This window comes from Lonchura striata, chromosome 37 (assembly GCF_050655825.1).
Source record: "Lonchura striata isolate lonStrDom1 chromosome 37, ASM5065582v1, whole genome shotgun sequence".
In the NCBI taxonomy this organism is placed as follows: domain Eukaryota; kingdom Metazoa; phylum Chordata; class Aves; order Passeriformes; family Estrildidae; genus Lonchura; species Lonchura striata.
Genome location: NC_140739.1, coordinates 9,254,238 through 9,268,011, shown reverse-complemented (window position 1 = coordinate 9,268,011; position 13,774 = coordinate 9,254,238).

Here is a 13,774-nt window from a genome sequence, read left to right as displayed (position 1 = left end):
GCTAAGAGTTGTTCTTTTGCTAATTTGTGAAGCTTAATAGAAGTTATAAGCAAAGTTGAATATTGTTAAGTGTTATTCCACAGCTCTGTTTAGCTTTTAGGCTGTATTCCTTTTATCCTTGCCCTCACTGTCCTTTCGTCACACACACACACACACACATTAACATACACACTCACACAAAAACACACAGAGACACACAGACACCGGGACAGTTCTTGACTCCTTTTTGGTTTGATTGCCTGGATTTTGTTTGGTTTTGTTGTTGCTTTGTTTCCTTGCTGTGCCTGAAGTGTCCAGTCAGGAGCAGAGTGACTCTTGCCAAGGAACTCTGTGGTGCTGTCACTTAATATTAAAGCTGTTTTATGCTACTCCCCTGCTGGGGATTTTTATAAGTGTTCTCAAGCCCTCCTTCATAAGAGGGTGAAGGAGCCCTGGCCAAGCTCTGGCCCTGGGGGCACAGGGATGCTGCTAGGGGGTCCCTGTCTCCCTGTTCCAACTTTCAGGGCCCTGAGCCCCTGTCCCCGTGTCAGGCTCTGGGCTTGATCTCCTCGAACATCCTCAGGAGGAGGCTGCAGCGCCAGGGGCAGGGGGACCCAGAGGGACACGGGATGCCACTGTGCACCAGCAGCTTTGGACTTCTCTGGGAGGAACTGTGAGTGGGAGCTGGCTTGAAGTGACCTCCCCAGTAAGGTCACAGAGCCCCTGAGATGTCACTCTGCCTCCTGGGATGTCACAGCCCACCCTGGGATCTCACAAATCCCCCTTGTGATGCCACAGAGCCAGTGCTGCTCTATCACTCTGGGACGTCATACAGTTACGCTGTGATGGCACAGAAGACTCTGGCATCACAAAGTCAGCCCGTGTCACAATCCTCTAGTGCAAGCGGGAATCATGACAGTTCATTTTCCCCATCTCAGAATTAGCAGAAGTAGATAGGCTTATCATGAGAAACCGAATGTGATGAACATGTTAGAAATGCAAGGCTCCAAGTTATTAATTTTTAATTTAATAAAAGTTATTAAGTGTACCAAATATAAACTTTAAGAAAAATGAAAAAAAGCCACTATAAAAAATAGTCAATGTGGAGCCCGGGATTGCCACCGGGTGAGACACAGGTTTGACAGCTGCAGCAGAGGGTCCTCTATGCTTCACACCGACCGTCCTGTCTGACCCATTTTTATACCATTTTCCATGCCTGAGCCAGAGTCCCTTTTCTTCCTTTTTGGAGTGCATGTATTCATGTGGAGTTCTTTTCTCTGTGGCAAGTTGAACAATACATGTCCGGAGAGTGATGAACACCTGTGTTTGCAGTCCCGGAATTCGGATTTGAGATGTACCTCCCTGATGGCTCTGACTATCTCGGTCTCGGATATTTATCGTGTATTTATGGTCCGGGTGTTTCTCGGACAACCTTGATGCACGATCCCTCTCTGGGCTGGCCACTTTCCTTCACTTGTAAATAAAGTCCTCCCTCTCTCGTCCAGGTGGCTTTGACATGGTGTTGCAATCGCTGTTCCTGGCTTGTGCAATTTAAAAACTTCTTATAAGAGTATAATTTAACAGCACATAACTATAAAAGAGACGACAATTTTATTTGCACAAATTATCCTATAGACATATAACAGTCCTAATGATTCCTTGAGGCCTTGCAGTGTCACAATGTTCTCCATGGTTCCACAGGCCCCACAGTGTCATGTGACTCCTCTGTTCCATGAGTCCTGCAATGTCACAATGGACCTTTGGACCAATGGACCATGGGGCTTTGCAGTGTCACAACGCTCTCCTTTGGCTCCACAGGGTCACAATGGAGCACTGATTACAGGCAGCCTCTCTGTGTTACCCTGGAGCTTTGTTTCCATGGGGTCTCGGAGTGTCCCAATGGAGCCTTGGTTGGATGGGGCCTCACAGTGTCACAATGATGCCTACATTCCACTGAGGCACACGGCGTCACTAGGGTCCCCTTGCTTCCATGAGGCCCAGCAATGTCACAGTGGTGTCCATGAATCCATGAGGACTCACAGTATCCCAATGGTCACTTCTTCTCACATGGCCCCACAGTGTAACAATGGTCCCTTGGTTCCATGGTTCCTGGTCTGGTGCATTCCCCTCTCCCCTTCTCAGGCCGCCCTGCCAGCTGAGAAATGCTCACTGGGCCTGGGCCTTGGCCAGCAGCCCCTGGGCTCAGCTCCTCTGGAGCTCATCAAAGACACTGTCTGCTCCAGGCTCAACCCTTCATCCCCTGGGGAGATGCCAAAGTCTCCACAGGGAACATTTCCCTTTGCTCAGGGGAATTTTGCACAGGTGCCTTGTAGTGACTCTTTGTGTCTGTGTGCACACAGGAGTGCCTGTGCTCAGGGAAATGTGGCAGAAATGCTGCTCTCTGAGGGCTTTGATTGCCTTGGATAGCTGAGCCAGTCAGGCCTGGAAGTAAGGTTAAGTCATGTCACCCTGATTCTTAAGATTTTTAAAGCCTTCTGAGTTTACATTCTGTTGGAGAACCTTCCCACACAATTTCTGTCAACAACATATTGTTTACAATCTTTTATGGGGGTGGACAAACTTGATGTACTAGTGGTTTGTCCAATGTCTTTGGAGAGGTGGCCCATTCACTCTCCAATCCAATGTCACCTTTGGGAAAGTATAAAAGTTGGAGTCAGAGAATAAACTTTTAGCTTTACCTTGCAAATAGCAGGTGGCTCGCGTCGTGCTTTCACGTGTCTTATAGCGACAAAGTCACAAGCTGTAAGCAAAGTTAAATGCTGCTAAGAGTTGTTCTTTTGCTAATTTGTGAAGCTTAATAGAAGTTCTAAGCGAAGTTGAATATTGTTAAGTGTTATTCCACAGCTCTGTTTAGCTTTTAGGCTGTATTCCTTTTATCCTTGCCCTCACTGTCCTTTCGTCACACACACACACACACACATTAACATACACACTCACACAAAAACACACAGAGACACACAGACACCGGGACAGTTCTTGACTCCTTTTTGGTTTGATTGCCTGGATTTTGTTTGGTTTTGTTGTTGCTTTGTTTCCTTGCTGTGCCTGAAGTGTCCAGTCAGGAGCAGAGTGACTCTTGCCAAGGAACTCTGTGGTGCTGTCACTTAATATTAAAGCTGTTTTATGCTACTCCCCTGCTGGGGATTTTTATAAGTGTTCTCAAGCCCTCCTTCATAAGAGGGTGAAGGAGCCCTGGCCAAGCTCTGGCCCTGGGGGCACAGGGATGCTGCTAGGGGGTCCCTGTCTCCCTGTTCCAACTTTCAGGGCCCTGAGCCCCTGTCCCCGTGTCAGGCTCTGGGCTTGATCTCCTCGAACATCCTCAGGGGGAGGCTGCAGCACCAGGGGCAGGGGGACCCAGAGGGACACGGGATGCCACCGGGCACGAGCAGCTTTGGACTTCTCTGGGAGGAACTGTGAGTGGGAGCTGGCTTGAAGTGACCTCCCCAGTAAGGTCACAGAGCCCCTGAGATGTCACACTGCCTCCTGGGATGTCACAGCCCACCCTGAGATCTCACAAATCCCCCTTGTGATGTCACAGAGCCAGTGCTGCACTATCACTCTGGGATGTCATACAGTTGCGCTGTGATGGCACAGAAGACTCTGGCATCACAAAGTCAGCCCGTGTCACAATCCTTTAGTGCAAGCGGGAATCATGACAGTTTTTTTTCCCCATCTCAGAATTAGCAGAAGTAGATAGGCTTATCATGAGAAACCGAATGTGATAAACATGTTAGAAATGAAAGGCTCCAAGTTATTAGTTATTAATTTAATAAAAGTTATTAAGTGTACCAAATATAAGTTTTGAGAAAAATGGAAAAAAGCCACTATAAAAACAAGTCAGTGTGGAGCCCGGGATTGCCACCAGGTGAGACACAGGTTTGACAGCTGCAGCAGAGGGTCCTCTATGCTTCACACCGACCGTCCTGTCCGACCCATTTTTATACCATTTTCCATGCCTGAGCCAGAGTCCCTTTTCTTCCTTTTTGGAGTGCATGTATTCATGTGGAGTTCTTTTCTCTGTGGCAAGTTGAACAATACATGTCCGGAGAGTGATGAACACCTGTGTTTGCAGTCCCGGAATTCGGATTTGAGATGTACCTCCCTGATGGCTCTGACTATCTCGGTCTCGGATATTTATCGTGTATTTATGGTCCGGGTGTTTCTCGGACAACCTTGATGCATGATCCCTCTCCGGGCTGGCCACTTTCGTTCGCTTGTAAATAAAGTCCTCCCTCTCTCGTCCAGGTGGCTTTCACATGGTGTTGCAATCACTGTTGCTGGCTTGTGCAATTTAAAAACTTCTTATAAGAGTATAATTTAACAGCACATAACCATAAAATAGATGACAATTTTATTTGCACGAATTATCCTATAGACATATAACAGTCCTAATGATTCCTTGAGGCCTTGCAGTGTCACAATGTTCTCCATGGTTCCACAGGCCCCACAGTGTCATGTGACTCCTCTGTTCCATGAGTCCTGCAATGTCACAATGGACCTTTGGACCAATGGACCATGGGGCTTTGCAGTGTCACAACACTCTCCTTTGGCTCCACAGGGTCACAATGGAGCACTGATTACAGGCAGCCTCTCTGTGTTACCCTGGAGCTTTGTTTCCGTGGGGTCTCACAGTGTCCCAATGGAGCCTTGGTTGGATGGGGCCTCAGAGTGTCACAATGATGCCTACATTCCACTGAGGCACACGGCGTCACTAGGGTCCCCTTGCTTCCATGAGGCCCAGCAATGTCACAGTGGTGTCCATGAATCCATGAGGACTCACAGTGTCCCAATGGTCTCTTGATCTCACATGGTCCCACAGTGTCCCAATGGTCCCTTGGTCTCACAAGGCCCCACAGTGTCCCAATGGTCACTTCTTCTCACATGGCCCCACAGTGTAACAATGGTCCCTTGGTTCCATGGTTCCTGGTCTGGTGCATTCCCCTCTCCCCTTCTCAGGCCGCCCTGCCAGCTGAGAAATGCTCACTGGGCCAGGGCCTTGGCCAGCAGCCCCTGGGCTCAGCTCCTCTGGAGCTCATCACAGACACTGTCTGCTCCAGGCTCAACCCTTCATCCCCTGGGGAGATGCCAAAGCCTCCACAGGGAACATTTCCCTTTGCTCAGGGGAATTTCACACAGGTGCCTTGTAGTGACTCTTTGTGTCTGTGTGCACACAGGAGTGCCTGTGCTCAGGGAAATGTGGCAGATATGCTGCTCCCTGAGGACTTTGGATGCCTTGGATAGCTGAGCCAGTCAGGCCTGGAAGTAAGGTTAAGTCATGTTACCCTGATTCTTAAGATTTTCTAAAGCCTTCTGAGTTTCCATTCTGTTGGAGAACCTTCCCACACAATTTCTGTCAACAACATATTGTTTACAATCTTTTATGGGGGTGGACAAACTTGATGTACTAGTGGTTTGTCCAATGTCTTTGGAGAGGTGGCCCATTCACTCTCCAATCCAATGTCACCTTTGGGAAAGTATAAAAGTTGGAGTCAGAGAATAAACTTTTCTCTTTACCTTGCAAATAGCAGGTGGCTCGCGTCGTGCTTTCACGTGTCTTATAGCGACAAAGTCACAAGCTGTAAGCAAAGTTAAATGCTGCTAAGAGTTGTTCTTTTGCTAATTTGTGAAGCTTAATAGAAGTTATAAGCAAAGTTGAATATTGTTAAGTGTTATTCCACAGCTCTGTTTAGCTTTTAGGCTGTATTCCTTTTATCCTTGCCCTCACTGTCCTTTCGTCACACACACACACACACACATTAACATACACACTCACACAAAAACACACAGAGACACACAGACACCGGGACAGTTCTTGACTCCTTTTTGGTTTGATTGCCTGGATTTTGTTTGGTTTTGTTGTTGCTTTGTTTCCTTGCTGTGCCTGAAGTGTCCAGTCAGGAGCAGAGTGACTCTTGCCAAGGAACTCTGTGGTGCTGTCACTTAATATTAAAGCTGTTTTATGCTACTCCCCTGCTGGGGATTTTTATAAGTGTTCTCAAGCCCTCCTTCATAAGAGGGTGAAGGAGCCCTGGCCAAGCTCTGGCCCTGGGGGCACAGGGATGCTGCTAGGGGGTCCCTGTCTCCCTGTTACAACTTTCAGGGCCCTGAGCCCCTGTCCCCGTGTCAGGCTCTGGGCTTGATCTCCTCGAACATCCTCAGGAGGAGGCTGCAGCGCCAGGGGCAGGGGGACCCAGAGGGACACAGGATGCCACTGTGCACCAGCAGCTTTGGACTTCTCTGGGAGGAACTGTGAGTGGGAGCTGGCTTGAAGTGACCTCCCCAGTAAGGTCACAGAGCCCCTGAGATGTCACACTGCCTCCTGGGATGTCACAGCCCACCCTGAGATCTCACAAATCCCCCTTGTGATGTCACAGAGCCAGTGCTGCTCTATCACTCTGGGATATCATACAGTTACGCTGTGATGGCACAGAAGACTCTGGCATCACAAAGTCAGCCCGTGTCACAATCCTCTAGTGCAAGCGGGAATCATGACAGTTCATTTTCCCCATCTCAGAATTAGCAGAAGTAGATAGGCTTATCATGAGAAACCGAATGTGATAAACATGTTAGAAATGAAAGGCTCCAAGTTATTAGTTATTAATTTAATAAAAGTTATTAAGTTTACCAAATATAAGTTTTGAGAAAAATGGAAAAAAGCCACTATAAAAAAAAGTCAGTGTGGAGCCCGGGATTGCCACCAGGTGAGACACAGGTTTGACAGCTGCAGCAGAGGGTCCTCTATGCTTCACACCGACCGTCCTGTCCGACCCATTTTTATACCATTTTCCATGCCTGAGCCAGAGTCCCTTTTCTTCCTTTTTGGAGTGCATGTATTCATGTGGAGTTCTTTTCTCTGTGGCAAGTTGAACAATACATGTCCGGAGAGTGATGAACACCTGTGTTTGCAGTCCCGGAATTCGGATTTGAGATGTACCTCCCTGATGGCTCTGACTATCTCGGTCTCGGATATTTATCGTGTATTTATGGTCCGGGTGTTTCTCGGACAACCTTGATGCATGATCCCTCTCCGGGCTGGCCACTTTCGTTCGCTTGTAAATAAAGTCCTCCCTCTCTTGTCCAGGTGGCTTTCACATGGTGTTGCAATCACTGTTGCTGGCTTGTGCAATTTAAAAACTTCTTATAAGAGTATAATTTAACAGCACATAACCATAAAATAGATGACAATTTTATTTGCACGAATTATCCTATAGACATATAACAGTCCTAATGATTCCTTGAGGCCTTGCAGTGTCACAATGTTCTCCTTTGGCTCCACAGGGTCACAATGGAGCACTGATTACAGGCAGCCTCTCTGTGTTACCCTGGAGCTTCGTTTCCGTGGGGTCTCGCAGTGTCTCAGTGGAGCCTTGGTTGGATGGGGCCTCACAGTGTCACAATGATGCCTACATTCCACTGAGGCACATGGCATCACTAGGGTCCCCTTGCTTCCATGAGGCCCAGCAATGTCACAGTGGTGTCCATGAATCCATGAGGACTCACAGTATCCCAATGGTCTCTTGAGCTGACATGGCCCCACAGTGTAACTATTGTCCCTTGGTTCCATGGTTCCTGGTCAGGTGCATTCCCCTCTCCCCTTCTCAGGCCGCCCTGCCAGCTGAGAAATGCTCACTGGGCCTGGGCCTTGGCCAGCAGCCCCTGGGCTCAGCTCCTCTGGAGCTCATCAAAGACACTGTCTGCTCCAGGCTCAACCCTTCATCCCCTGGGGAGATGCCAAAGTCTCCACAGGGAACATTTCCCTTTGCTCAGGGGAATTTCTCACAGGTGCCTTGTAGTGACTCTTTGTGTCTGTGTGCACACAGGAGTGCCTGTGCTCAGGGAAATGTGGCAGAAATGCTGCTCTCTGAGGGCTTTGATTGCCTTGGATAGCTGAGCCAGTCAGGCCTGGAAGTAAGGTTAATTCATGTTACCCTGATTCTTAAGATTTTCTAAAGCCTTCTGAGTTTCCATTCTGTTGGAGAACCTTCCCACACAATTTCTGTCAACAACATATTGTTTACAATCTTTTATGGGGGTGGACAAACTTGATGTACTAGTGGTTTGTCCAATGTCTTTGGAGAGGTGGCCCATTCACTCTCCAATCCAATGTCACCTTTGGGAAAGTATAAAAGTTGGAGTCAGAGAATAAACTTTTCTCTTTACCTTGCAAATAGCAGGTGGCTCGCGTCGTGCTTTCACGTGTCTTATAGCGACAAAGTCACAAGCTGTAAGCAAAGTTAAATGCTGCTAAGAGTTGTTCTTTTGCTAATTTGTGAAGCTTAATAGAAGTTATAAGCAAAGTTGAATATTGTTAAGTGTTATTCCACAGCTCTGTTTAGCTTTTAGGCTGTATTCCTTTTATCCTTGCCCTCACTGTCCTTTCGTCACACACACACACACACACATTAACATACACACTCACACAAAAACACACAGAGACACACAGACACCGGGACAGTTCTTGACTCCTTTTTGGTTTGATTGCCTGGATTTTGTTTGGTTTTGTTGTTGCTTTGTTTCCTTGCTGTGCCTGAAGTGTCCAGTCAGGAGCAGAGTGACTCTTGCCAAGGAACTCTGTGGTGCTGTCACTTAATATTAAAGCTGTTTTATGCTACTCCCCTGCTGGGGATTTTTATAAGTGTTCTCAAGCCCTCCTTCATAAGAGGGTGAAGGAGCCCTGGCCAAGCTCTGGCCCTGGGGGCACAGGGATGCTGCTAGGGGGTCCCTGTCTCCCTGTTCCAACTTTCAGGGCCCTGAGCCCCTGTCCCCGTGTCAGGCTCTGGGCTTGATCTCCTCGAACATCCTCAGGAGGAGGCTGCAGCGCCAGGGGCAGGGGGACCCAGAGGGACACGGGATGCCACTGTGCACCAGCAGCTTTGGACTTCTCTGGGAGGAACTGTGAGTGGGAGCTGGCTTGAAGTGACCTCCCCAGTAAGGTCACAGAGCCCCTGAGATGTCACTCTGCCTCCTGGGATGTCACAGCCCACCCTGGGATCTCACAAATCCCCCTTGTGATGCCACAGAGCCAGTGCTGCTCTATCACTCTGGGACGTCATACAGTTACGCTGTGATGGCACAGAAGACTCTGGCATCACAAAGTCAGCCCGTGTCACAATCCTCTAGTGCAAGCGGGAATCATGACAGTTCATTTTCCCCATCTCAGAATTAGCAGAAGTAGATAGGCTTATCATGAGAAACCGAATGTGATAAACATGTTAGAAATGAAAGGCTCCAAGTTATTAGTTATTAATTTAATAAAAGTTATTAAGTGTACCAAATATAAGTTTTGAGAAAAATGTAAAAAAGCCACTATAAAAAAAAGTCAGTGTGGAGCCCGGGATTGCCACCAGGTGAGACACAGGTTTGACAGCTGCAGCAGAGGGTCCTCTATGCTTCACACCGACCGTCCTGTCTGACCCATTTTTATACCATTTTCCATACCTGAGCCAGACTCCCTTTTCTACCTTTTTGGAGTGCATGTATTCATGTGGAGTTCTTTTCTCTGTGGCAAGTTGAACAATACGTGTCCGGAGAGTGATGAACACCTGTGTTTGCAGTCCCGGAATTCGGATTTGAGATGTACCTCCCTGATGGCTCTGACTATCTCGGTCTCGGATATTTATCGTGTATTTATCGTCCGGGTGTTTCTCGGACAACCTTGATGCACGATCCCTCTCCGGGCTGGCCACTTTCGTTCGCTTGTAAATAAAGTCCTCCCTCTCTTGTCCAGGTGGCTTTCACATGGTGTTACAATCACTGTTGCTGGCTTGTGCAATTTAAAAACTTCTTATAAGAGTATAATTTAACAGCACATAACCATAAAATAGATGACAATTTTATTTGCACGAATTCTCCTATAGACATATAACAGTCCTAATGATTCCTTGAGGCCTTGCAGTGTCACAATGTTCTCCATGGTTCCACAGGCCCCATAGTGTCATGTGACTCCTCTGTTCCATGAGTCCTGCAATGTCACAATGGACCTTTGGACCAATGGACAATGGGGCTTTGCAGTGTCACAACGTTCTCCTTTGGCTCCATAGGGTCACAATGGAGCACTGATTACAGGCAGCCTCTCTGTGTTACCCTGGAGCTTTGTTTCCGTGGGGTCTCGCAGTGTCCCAATGGAGCCTTGGTTGGATGGGGCCTCACAGTGTCACAATGATGCCTACATTCCACTGAGGCACACGGCGTCACTAGGGTCCCCTTGCTTCCATGAGGCCCAGCAATGTCACAGTGGTGTCCATGAATCCATGAGGACTCACAGTGTCCCAATGGTCACTTGATCTCACATGGTCCCACAGTGTCCCAATGGTCCCTTGGTCTCACAAGGCCCCACAGTGTCCCAATGGTCTCTTATTCTCACATGGCCCCACAGTGTAACAATGGTCCCTTGGTTCCATGGTTCCTGGTCTGGTGCATTCCCCTCTCCCCTTCTCAGGCCGCCCTGCCAGCTCAGAAATGCTCACTGGGCCAGGGCCTTGGCCAGCAGCCCCTGGGCTCAGCTCCTCTGGAGCTCATCACAGACACTGTGTGCTCCAGGCTCAACCCTTCATCCCCTGGGGAGATGCCAAAGCCTCCACAGGGAACATTTCCCTTTGCTCAGGGGAATTTCGCACAGGTGCCTTGTAGTGACTCTTTGTGTCTGTGTGCACACAGGAGTGCCTGTGCTCAGGGAAATGTGGCAGATATGCTGCTCTCTGAGGGCTTTGGATGCCTTGGATAGCTGAGCCAGTCAGGCCTGGAAGTAAGGTTAAGTCATGTCACCCTGATTCTTAAGATTTTCTAAAGCCTTCTGAGTTTACATTCTGTTGGAGAACCTTCCCACACAATTTCTGTCAACAACATATTGTTTACAATCTTTTATGGGGCTGGACAAACTTGATGTACTAGTGGTTTGTCCAATGTCTTTGGACAGGTGGCTCATTCAATCTCCGATCCAATGTCACCTTTGGGAAAGTATAAAAGTTGGAGTCAGAGAATAAACTTTTAGCTTTACCTTACAAATAGCAGGTGGCTCGCATCGTGCTTTCACGTGTCTTATAGCGACAAAGTCACAAGTTGTAAGCAAAGTTAAATGCTGCTAAGAGTTGTTCTTTTGCTAATTTGTGAAGCTTAATAGAAGTTCTAAGCGAAGTTGAATATTGTTAAGTGTTATTCCACAGCTCTGTTTAGCTTTTAGGCTGTATTCCTTTTATCCTTGCCCTCACTGTCCTTTCGTCACACACACACACACACATTAACATACACACTCACACAAAAACACACAGAGACACACAGACACCGGGACAGTTCTTGACTCCTTTTTGGTTTGATTGCCTGGATTTTGTTTGGTTTTGTTGTTGCTTTGTTTCCTTGCTGTGCCTGAAGTTTCCAGTCAGGAGCAGAGTGACTCTTGCCAAGGAACTCTGTGGTGCTGTCACTTAATATTGAAGCTGTTTTATGCTACTCCCCTGCTGGGGATTTTTATAAGTGTTCTCAAGCCCTCCTTCATAAGAGGGTGAAGGAGCCCTGGCCAAGCTCTGGCCCTGGGGGCACAGGGATGCTGCTAGGGGGTCCCTGTCTCCCTGTTACAACTTTCAGGGCCCTGAGCCCCTGTCCCCGTGTCAGGCTCTGGGCTTGATCTCCTCGAACATCCTCAGGGGGAGGCTGCAGCGCCAGGGGCAGGGGGACCCAGAGGGACACGGGATGCCACTGTGCACCAGCAGCTTTGGACTTCTCTGGGAGGAACTGTGAGTGGGGGCTGGCTTGAAGTGACCTCCCCAGTAAGGTCACAGAGCCCCTGAGATGTCACACTGCCTCCTGGGATGTCACAGCCCACCCTGAGATCTCACAAATCCCCCTTGTGATGTCACAGAGCCAGTGCTGCTCTATCACTCTGGGATGTCATACAGTTGCGCTGTGATGGCACAGAAGACTCTGGCATCACAAAGTCAGCCCGTGTCACAATCCTCTTGTGCAAGCGGGAATCATGACAGTTCATTTTCCCCATCTCAGAATTAGCAGAAGTAGATAGGCTTATCATGAGAAACTGAATGTGATGAACATGTTAGAAATGCAAGGCTCCAAGTTATTAATTTTTAATTTAATAAAAGTTATTAAGTGTACCAAATATAAACTTTGAGAAAAATGAAAAAAAGACACTATAAAAAAAAGTCAATGTGGAGCCCGGGATTGCCACCGGGTGAGACACAGGTTTGACAGCTGCAGCAGAGGGTCCTCTATGCTCCACACCGACCGTCCTGTCTGACCCATTTTTATACGATTTTCCTTGCCTGAGCCAGAGTCCCCTTTCTTCCTTGTCAAAGTGCACGTATTCATGTGGAGTTCTTTTCTCTGTGGCAAGTTGAACAATACATGTCCGGAGAGTGATGAACACCTGTGTTTGCAGTCCCGGAATTCGGATTTGAGATGTACCTCCCTGATGGCTCTGACTATCTCGGTCTCGGATATTTATCGTGTATTTATGGTCCGGGTGTTTCTCGGACAACCTTGATGCATGATCCCTCTCTGGGCTGGCCACTTTCGTTCGCTTGTAAATAAAGTCCTCCCTCTCTTGTCCAGGTGGCTTTGACATGGTGTTGCAATCGCTGTTGCTGGCTTGTGCAATTTAAAAACTTCTTATAAGAGTATAATTTAACAGCACATAACCATAAAATAGATGACAATTTTATTTGCACGAATTCTCCTATAGACATATAACAGTCCTAATGATTCCTTGAGGCCTTGCAGTGTCACAATGTTCTCCTTTGGCTCCACAGGGTCACAATGGAGCACTGATTACAGGCAGCCTCTCTGTGTTACCCTGGAGCTTCGTTTCCGTGGGGTCTCGCAGTGTCTCAGTGGAGCCTTGGTTGGATGGGGCCTCACAGTGTCACAATGATGCCTACATTCCACTGAGGCACATGGCATCACTAGGGTCCCCTTGCTTCCATGAGGCCCAGCAATGTCACAGTGGTGTCCATGAATCCATGAGGACTCACAGTATCCCAATGGTCTCTTGAGCTGACATGGCCCCACAGTGTAACTATTGTCCCTTGGTTCCATGGTTCCTGGTCTGGTGCATTCCCCTCTCCCCTTCTCAGGCCGCCCTGCCAGCTGAGAAATGCTCACTGGGCCTGGGCCTTGGCCAGCAGCCCCTGGGCTCAGCTCCTCTGGAGCTCATCAAAGACACTGTCTGCTCCAGGCTCAACCCTTCATCCCCTGGGGAGATGCCAAAGTCTCCACAGGGAACATTTCCCTTTGCTCAGGGGAATTTCTCACAGGTGCCTTGTAGTGACTCTTTGTGTCTGTGTGCACACAGGAGTGCCTGTGCTCAGGGAAATGTGGCAGAAATGCTGCTCTCTGAGGGCTTTGATTGCCTTGGATAGCTGAGCCAGTCAGGCCTGGAAGTAAGGTTAATTCATGTTACCCTGATTCTTAAGATTTTCTAAAGCCTTCTGAGTTTCCATTCTGTTGGAGAACCTTCCCACACAATTTCTGTCAACAACATATTGTTTACAATCTTTTATGGGGGTGGACAAACTTGATGTACTAGTGGTTTGTCCAATGTCTTTGGAGAGGTGGCCCATTCACTCTCCAATCCAATGTCACCTTTGGGAAAGTATAAAAGTTGGAGTCAGAGAATAAACTTTTCTCTTTACCTTGCAAATAGCAGGTGGCTCGCGTCGTGCTTTCACGTGTCTTATAGCGACAAAGTCACAAGCTGTAAGCAAAGTTAAATGCTGCTAAGAGTTGTTCTTTTGCTAATTTGTGAAGCTTAATAGAAGTTATAAGC